The sequence below is a fragment of the Cnephaeus nilssonii genome, assembly GCF_951640355.1.
Source record: "Cnephaeus nilssonii genome assembly, chromosome: 13".
Taxonomy (NCBI): Eukaryota; Metazoa; Chordata; class Mammalia; order Chiroptera; family Vespertilionidae; genus Cnephaeus; species Cnephaeus nilssonii.
This window is the reverse complement of record NC_137084.1, coordinates 81,770,284-81,778,617: the sequence shown is the minus strand read 5'-3', so window position 1 is coordinate 81,778,617 and position 8,334 is coordinate 81,770,284.

Sequence of the window (8,334 nt, the reverse complement as noted above, 5' to 3'; positions counted from 1 at the left end):
TTGGCATTTTAATTATGTGTCTTGGTGTGGGCCTCTTTGGGTTCCTCTTGTTTGGGACTCTCTGTGCTTCCTGGACTTGTAAGTCTATTTCTTTCACCAGGTAGGGGAAGTTTTCTGTCATTATTTCTTCAAATGGGTTTTCAATATCTTGCTCTCTCTCTCCTCCTTCTGGCATCCCCTTAATAGGAACATTGGTATGCTTAAAGTTGTCCCAGAGGCTCCTTACACTAACTTCATGTTTTTGGATTATTTTTTTCTTTTTGCTCTTCTAATTGGGTGTTTTTGCTTCCTCATATTCCAAATTGTTGATTTGATTCTCAGAATCCTCTACTCTACTGTTGAATCCCTGTAAATTATTCTTTATTTCAGTTAGTGTATGCTTAATTTCTGACTGGTCTTTTTTCAAGTCTTTGACATTCTCACTAAGATCCTTGAAAGGCTCACTAAGTCCCTTGAAGTGCTCATTAAGGTCCTTGAGTAACCTTATGACCATGGTTTTGAACTCTGTATCCAGTAGTTGGCTTGCTTCCATTTCTTTCATTTGTGACATGTTTCTTTGTCTCTGCATTTGGCTGCTTCCTTGTGTTTGTTTGTATGTATTAGGTAGAGCTGCTATGTCTCCTGGAATTGGTAGAGTGGCCTTATCTAGTAGGTGTCCTGTAGGACCCAGAGCCTTAGCCTCCCCAGTCACCAGAGCTGGGCACTCTAGGTGCACCCCTATGTGGACTGTGAGCAGTCTTGTTGTACTTGAGCCTTGATTACTGTTGGCGTCACTGGGAGGAATTGACCTCTGGGCCGATTGTCTTTGAGGACTAGCTGTGACTACAGTGGAAGAGCAGCTGTGCAGGAGACACCCCTGTGGAGCAGGACTTGCTTCATTGGGGCTTTGCTGCTCACTGAGTCTGCCCCTTGAGTGTGTCACTGTGGATGTGTAGAGTTGCAATCTGGTATGGTCTGAAGCTGTCCACCAGGCACACTGGCTCTGGGGCCTCTGGGAGGTGCAAAGTCAGCCACTGCCTGGGGCCACCTGGCAGGAGCTACAGAGAGGTTTGCAGATGGCTGCTACTTGTATTGGGTTTGTGAAGGAAGACTGGTGTTAGTGCTCAGTCTTGGTCCTTTTATTGATAGGTTTGGGGCACACTGACATCACCTGCTGCTTGTTTGATAGATTTTAGCAAACTCTGAAGCCTGAACCAGGCCATTCATATGGCAAAGCCACTGCAAACAGCTTGGGTAGGGCTGAAAATTGGATGGGATGGGGGTCTCAGGGCAAGCAAACAGTGTGAGCCTGGCTGATGGAAAGCCAAATAGGGCTGCCAGTTAGCCCTATGATGGGGGAGGCCCCAGCACAGGAACAATGACTCCTGTGAGCACCCCTGTCTGAGAAAAAGCTGCCCCCGAGTTCCTGCCACCGATGCTAGACAATCCAGTTCCTCCTTGTATGTCCTGGATCCCCCAAAGCTGCCCGGCAGTGGAGCTCAGAAGGACTGGGTCTGAGTAAGTTTGTGTGCCAGCCCTTTAAGAGGAACACCTGGGTCTCCAGCAGCTCCCGTGTCCCTCAGCCACAAGCCCCACTGGTTTCACAGCCTGCAGTTATAGAGGCTTCTCTTCCAAGCTCGGGAACCCTGGGCTGGGGGGCTGGTGTGGGGCTGGGACCCCTTGCTCCTCATGGGAGGCCTCTGCAGCTGAGATATCCCTCCCGATTAAAAAAACACCACACGTGGGTGTCGGTCCAGCCCGTTCGGTGCCTCTGTCTCTCCTACCAGTCTTGGTGTGCTTTCTTCTTTACTTCTCTAGTTGTAGGACTTCCATTCACCCAGCTTTTAGGCAGTTCTGAATGATGGTTGTTCTGTATTTTAGTTTGTAATTTTGATGTGGTTGTGGGAGGCAGTGAGTACCTGCCTTTAGCTACACTGCCATCTTGGTTCTTCATAGAGCTTTATGTAAACACAGTATTTCACAGTGATTCTTGTATGACGCCTACTGGGCAGATGTTATTATTCTCATTTCACATGTGAGATAATTAGGGCACAGAGAATCACCTAACTGCCCAAGGATTTGGATCTAAGCAGGTCAGACTACAGCTTCTGTGCCTCATGCCTCTTGGTATTTAGTAGAAAAAAAAAAAAGAAGTGGCTAAATCAACGATTATCTCTCATCATTGGTGTTTGTATCTCTCTCTACCTCTCCCTTCCTCTCTGGAATCAATAAAAATATATTTTAAAAAAGTTGCTACTTCTTTTCTCAGGAAATGAATTACTTTCCTAAGAGTAAAAAATGGTCATGGTAACCAGGAGATACTGTGTTCATCAATAAACACAGTATAAATGTAAACTCTCATCCATTTTGTAGAAATGGTCCATATGGTGAAGAGAAAGATAGGCAAATGCATCCATCAAGGCCCTTTACTCTCCTGGGAGATTCAAAGTTGCCTTCAAAGACACGCCATCGCTCTGGCCCTTTAGATTAAAGCAGCTATTAGTCAGAGAAGCTGGTTAATAGGAGCCCGGTCTTTCCTCTAATTAGGAAGGAGCCGCAGGCTCTCTTGGATGGTGTCTCAGCTGCAGTGAGGGGAGGTGGGCCCAGCCCTCTCAGGTCTTCTAAGCATCAGAGCTCAGGCTCAGACCCAGACCTACTCTGGAGTATCTCTAGGAAACTTGAGACAAGGAGGAGGACCAAAGGGAACATACCTTTTCTTTGGGGTCCAAGAGCCACCTCTCATCTAGGACTGTAGCATCCTCACCTCCCTCTCTCATCTTTAAAAGGCTCTCTAAACTAGAGGAAGTGTTTTTTTTTTTTAATTTTTTTTTTAAGGAGGTATAAATAGGAATTGTTGGTAAGGGAAAACTGGGAATCTCTGAGTCTTTTGAAAACTCGTGTTAAGTTTCTACTTTCATTCCGGCTCCTAGGCCAGGAGCTCCATGACTTTCATTATTTCCCCTCGGGCTTAATGAGGACCCTCATCATCTGAGCCTTGCCTCTCTCTTCCGCCTCCTGGCCTGGCCCTCCTCCATATTGAGGGATTGCTTGGATGCCCCAGGGGACACCATATTCCCACCCATTTGTCCCAACAGGAATACCTTTGTTTCTCGTCTCTTTCCAGAATTCTTTTAAAAAAATATTTTTATTGATTTTAGAGAGGAAGGGAGAGGTAGAGATAGAAAAACCAATGATGAGAGAGAATCATTGATTGGCTGCCTCCTGCATGCCTCACACTGGGGATTGAGCCAGCAACCTGGGCATGTGCCCTGATTGGGAATTGAACCATGATCTTTTGGTTCCTAGGTCAATGCTCAACCACTGAGCCACACCGGCTGGGCATCTTTCCAGAATTCTTTTAAAAAATATATATTTTATTGGTTTTTATAGAGAGGAAGGGAGAGGGATAGAGAGTCAGAAACATCGGTGAGAGAGAAACATTGATCAGCTGCCTCCTGCACACCTTCTACTGGGGATGTGCCCGCAACCAAGGTATATGCCCTTGACCGAAATCGAACCTGGGACCCTTCAGTCCGCAGGCCGACGCTCTATCCACTGAGCCAAACCGGTTAGGGCTCTTTCCAGAATTCTTATTGGTCCTTTAGGTTCAGTTCAAAGGTCACAAATGTGCTAATTATTTATTTACATACATACTTCACTTCATCTTTAGATTCTGATCACCCCCGCCAGGCAGAAATGTCTCATTCTACTTTACATGTCTAACCCAGCATATAACAACAATTTAATAAAACTTTTACTAGTAAGAAAGACATGGACAGAAACCTTTGAATAAACACACACTTTATTTGAACTACCCAAAGAGCTAAATTTACCTTGCTTCACAGAATGCCAATTTCGTCTTGTGGTGAGGAAACCACTTGTGCCTGGGATGTTGAGACGGCCATTTTTACAAATGATGATCCAGGCCCTCTGTCCTCTGTGTCTTCTTGGCCCCTGCGAGCCCCTCCTGGCCAAGGCTGGCATCTGCTAGGAATGTGTCAGGATATGTGTGGGCTGTTGGGACAGAGGGAGGAGCTTCACTTCCCCCCCTTTTAGTCTGTAGAATTCCTCTTCCTTTTCTTTCATTTGCCTAGACCAGTGATGGGCAACCTTTTGAGCTTGGTGTGTCAAACTTCGCCAAAAAACTGAGCATAACTCAGGTAGTGTGTCACTTTGAGGAAAAAACATTATTTCGCGATATTTATAGTTTAAATAACATAAATGTATAATTGTTATATATAATTGTATTTAATAAACCAAAAACGAAATATTTAACTTACCTGCTTAGTGACTTCTTTGTTCATCGGTCAGTCGGTTTCTTTTGTTGGTCTTGATATTATTTAGCTTGTGTGGGGTGCAGTGAACTAAGATAAGTGAGGGGGAGGGGGAATTCTTTAACTAACCTGCCTATTAGTGACTTTTTTGTTGCTGAATTTCATTGGCTAAATCTTCAATTGAAGGTTGGTATTTTGTATACTTCAGGCCCAAGCAAGCGCTACTAACTTCATCTGTCAATCTGTTTCTTTTGTTGGTTTTGATATTATTTAACGCTGGGAATAAGGCCTCACAAAAGTATGTAGAGGGAAAAATTGTGAGTAAAGCCATTGCTATATTTTTCAGGGTGCTAAAAGTGTCTGGTAGTCGGTTCCAGGCACTCCAAATTTCCTGTTCATAGCGGCACTCCTCTTGATTCTCCAAGCGGCACCTTTCCAGATTCTCAAGCTTTGACCTCAAGTCAACAAACACCTGAGCCCAGATACTGTCTTGAAATTCTGCAAGTTGCATCTCCAAATCATCAATTTGCATCCATTGGAAACCATTTAATTCCAAACTACTGTAGACTACTACATTAGGATACTTAATTATTTTCATGGTCTGTTCTAGACTTCTAAATTGACTAAATCTATCACTAAACTGGTCAAGTAACGAGTCTAAAACATGCTGGTACTTCATATGCAAGAGTTCCATTTCATTTTGTGCAGCTGCACTGGCCTTCTCAAAATACTTTGTTACTCGAGGAAAATACTTATAAGTTTTAGTTTCTACATCTCGCTTGAAAATTTTAACTTTACTTTCAAAAGCTTTTACGTATCCAAACATAACGTCAATACTTTTGCCAAAACCTTGTAACTTTAAGTTCAGTTCATTAATATGAACAGAGAGATCTGTAAAAAACATCAGGGTGTTGACCCACTTATCATCATTAAGCTGAGGAAAGTTTCCCAGATCCTTATCGTCAAGAAATACCTTAATTTCTTCAAAGCACTCCACAAAGTGCTCAAGAACTTTGCCTCGGCTCAGCCATCTTACATTATTGTACATCAGCAGTCCACTGTAGGTGGAATCAACCTCCAGTAAAAGTGCCGAAAATTCTTGCTTGTGAAGGGGGCGAGCAGCTATTAAATTAACTATTTTGTAACAACTGACATTAAGTCGTTTAAGTCGGTGAATCCTACCTTGGCACATAAAGCCTCCTGATGGATAATACAATGAAAAGGCACAATCGGATGTCCAATAGCTTCTGTAAACAATTGGACAAATCAGACTTTTTCCCCCACCATATTTGGTGCCCCATCTGTTGTCACTGACACAACTTTAGAGATATCAATGCTTAGGTCACGAAACAACCTTACATATTTTGCTTCCTGATTTACTTGTTGACACTGATACTAACTTTATCAACTCTTCTCTCATTGTGAGACCATCAGAATATCGACCAATAATGGCCAACTGAGCATGTGATGTGACATCAGTAGTTTCATCAAGAGAGATCGAAAAATATTTACACTTCCTTATGTCTCTCTTTAATTGATGTTGTACGTTTGTGTTCAGTCTCATTATTTGGTCTTTTATGATATTTCTACTGAGTGGTAACTCTGATATTCTCTTAATAATTGCATCTTTATTCTGCATATCGTAAAATAGAACTGGTGCACATCTTAAGAGAGTTTCTTTAATAAATTCTCCCTCACTGAGCGCTTTTCCATGCTGAGCTATAGAGTGAGCAATGCTCAAACTTGCAGATGTTAAGTTTGTAGAGGCTTTCATAAATTTAAGGATGGAATTAGATTGGCTCTTATAAAGGTGTAGCTGCCTGGAAATGTATTCCTTCCTTTCATCCTCACTTTTTCCCAAGAGGTGGGAATGATTAGTTTCAAAATGTCTATTTATATTCCACGTTCTGCTTACTACCGTTTCAGTACATAGAACGCAAAATGATCTGCCATTTTTTTCTATAAAGCCATACATCTCAGTCCATGTCTCTTGAAAGGGTCGGCCACTGCTACTACAACTTCCTTTACTTAACCTTAGTTTTTTATTTTTTGGGTTCTCCATCAGGGGGGCAGTGACAGAAGATAGAATTATAGATAGCTTGTTAGGCCTGCAGGCAATTAGGGGTTAACTAGCCTAACTAACCACAAAATGGTGCATATAACTGTCTTTTAGGAAAGGGCAGGGTTAATGAGCAGAAATAGGGGTTAATAAGGATGCACAACAGTAACAGTGGTGAAATGGAGTCTGCACTATGGAGCAAGATGGTGTTCCTTATGTGAATTAAAATGGCTGCCGCTATTTCTAATGGTGGGAAACGGCACCCATAGCACGCCACAAACCCTTGCTTCTCCCAGCCTCCCCCTCACTTATCTCAGTAATGATGGATTACAAATCCAATAGCTGCTCTGCTAATGGAGTCAGAGCTGCTCTGGGACCTGCTGGCTGAGCTTTCCTTCCTCTGGCAATGCCTTCTCTTTAGTGAAGCGGCTTTGGAGTCAGTCTTTATCTCACCCCGTCTGTCATCGGACTCCAACCTGATGCTCCTCTTCTTTTGGTCCAGACATTCAGATTTTTATTATTTTTTTAAAATCCTCACCCAAAGATATTTTCCCATTGATTTTCAGAAAGAGGGAAAGGCAGAGAGAAACATCAATGTGAGAGAAACATCGATTGTTGCCTCCTGCACATGTCCCGACCAGGGACTAGGTTGGGGAGGACCCTGCAACTACATGCCCTTGAACAGAATCAACCCAGGACCCTTCGGTCTGCAGGCCGATGCTCTATCCTCTGAGCCAAACCCGCTAGGGCTAGACCTTCAAATTTTAAAAGAAGCTTCAAGTCGAGGAAAGATAATTTTCCCAGAGTTCAGGTTTCTGGGAACTTCCCCTCCCACGGAAAGTCCCAGTCCTGAAGCGAAGTCACAGGCTGGAAACCGGGGCTGTTAGACGTAATTGTGAACACTTGCATCCATTCACCTTATTTATCACAAGCCAGAAAGCACCCCATCCTCCCTGTGCACTTGCAGAACATTTCAAAAGGAGAGGGCAGCCCTAGCCAGTTTGGCCCAGTGGATAGAGCGTCGGCCTGTGGAATGAAGGGTCCCGGGTTCTATTCCAGTCAAGGGCATGTGCCTCGGTTGCAGGCTCGATACCTGGTCCTGGTCAGGGCACGTGGAGGAGGCAGCCGATCAATGTGTCTCTCTCACATCCATGTTTCTCTCTCAGCGTCTTTCCCCCTCCCTCGCACTCTCTCTAAAAATCAATGGAAAACTATCCTTGGGTGGGGATTAAACAAAACAAAACAAAAGGAGAGGGCGATGTGGAGGGGCTGAGGTGTGACCTCCCAAAGTCAGCACAATGAAAACAAACGCAATGCAGAATGGGTGCTGGAATGCCAATGACCAGGTGTTTTAAAGGGATGGGGGTGAGTTTTCAATTCCATTTTGAACACCACATTACAAAAGAACGATTTTTAAGAACAAAAAGGGGGAAAATAAAATAAAACAAATACCTGCATCGTTGAATGAGCCCCTGTTTGCCCCCGATGGACTTCAACCCCATCGTCCCCACCACTGCTCGTCCTCCTGGGGCCTGATTACCAGCCGTCCCGGACCTGCAGGGGGAAAGCTGAGCGCCGTCCCTGGACGCCCCCCGCGGGTGGTGTGGGGCCCTGAGCTTCCTGGGTGTGTGGTCCTTTTCACTCTGAAGTGACCCCCACTGCTCTCCCGTCCAAGGACTCTGAATTGAATGTCTTCTCCTTCCTGCTCATCCTCAAGTCCTCAGGTGACAGTCTTGCCCCGCGCCCTCCCTCATCAGACATGGTGGACCATATTTTTCGCTCCACCGGGGTCTCCCACAGGGGGGGGGGTCTCTTATAGGGGGTCTCCCACATCAGGAGTCTCCAACAGGGGATCTCCCACAGCATCGGCCTCCCCGCCCGTGGGCAGAACCCAGCCGATGCCTCCGCCTCTGATCCAAGTCCTGCTGACTGGCATTCTGGGACTCTTAGGGGCAAACCTCCGTTTTATGTCGTGTTTTCTCCACTTAGTCCCGCCCTTGGCCTCTTCCCTCCCCACCCAGG